Source organism: Scyliorhinus canicula, chromosome 6, assembly GCF_902713615.1.
Source record: "Scyliorhinus canicula chromosome 6, sScyCan1.1, whole genome shotgun sequence".
NCBI classification, from domain to species: Eukaryota; Metazoa; Chordata; class Chondrichthyes; order Carcharhiniformes; family Scyliorhinidae; genus Scyliorhinus; species Scyliorhinus canicula.
The window spans coordinates 220,599,210-220,600,562 of NC_052151.1; positions in this window are offsets into that span (position 1 = coordinate 220,599,210).

The window sequence follows — 1,353 nt, forward strand, 5'->3', positions numbered from 1 at the left end:
TTTCTGATCTGGGTGGAGTTGATCTTTGTGGGTTTTTTTGAACAGATCAATTCATTTGGATCATGAACAGAAATGCATTTATTTCCTCAATGTGAAATTGATTTAATAAGTACATGTAAATTCAGGACAAATACTGTATCGTAGGTTTATTAGTAGAGGCCTGGTGCACAAGAGGAATCAGGTTACATTGAGCTTGCAGAAGGCAGAACTTGGGCTTCAGCTGGAGTGTTACGTACAGTTCTGGGCATTGCATGTGAAGGCATTGTAGAATGTGCCAAAGTTTTGTACATTAGGGGCTGGTTTATCACAGTGGGCTATACAGCTGGCTTGTAATGCAGAGAAAGGCCAACAACGCGGTTTCAATTCACGTACCGGCCTCCCCGAACATGCGCCGGAATGTGGCGACTGGGGGCTTTTCACAGTAACTTCATTGAAGTCTAATTGTGACAATAAGTGATGATTATTATAATTATGGATGATTGAAGGGACAAGAAAATTTAGTTCTGAAGAATGTTTCTAGAAGTTGGGAATTAGTTCCTTTCAGAAATTAAAAAGGATGGCACGAGTTTTAATCGGAAGTATTTAGAACCATGTGGCATCAGGGATGAGTAAATAAGGATGGTCTGTTCCCACTGACGGGACGTGGAGAAGCAGGTGATAATGATTTAAGGTAATTGGTGGAAGGGGCAAAAGTGACTTGAGAAAACACAGCGTGTGTATCATCTCTGGCACGCACTTCCAGAGAGTGAGATGGCAACAGTGTGTATTGAGGTAATAAAGAGATATACAGATTTAAAAGGAAATAATATGAAGGATTGTTGGCAAAAGTCTGGGGAATGGCATGAGATGAAATGCTCATTCAGAGCGCCAGTGAATGTACATAAGCCCAAAAGCCTCTTTCTGCTCTATCGTGATTTTGCACTAGTGGAAAAATACATTGAGCGTGGTTTCTGCAAGTGATATGTGATGCTTAGATTCGTTTGCTGTCAACACCACACATCCGGCGGTTTTTCTTACTCGCTGTATCCGTTGACCCAATTAAACGTTTGCAGCTGCCACTCTCATAAACACACACCCTAGCTGTGTGTTCTGTGTCTCTGCAAATCTGATCATTTTTTCCACGCTGCGGGAATTTATAGTGATTATCTGAACTGACAGGTTTAGATCGCGCAAATGTGCCGCGGTCGATTGCACTTGCACACAGCCTGGACCGACACAACGGGAAGAATGGCGTCGCTCTCTGCTGTAACCAGTCCTAGGTTATAACATAAACGACAGACCATTACCCCTGAATTAATCGAGCATTGAGACATTACACAGATCAAAATATTTCCTTGATGGCTTTCTATTTCC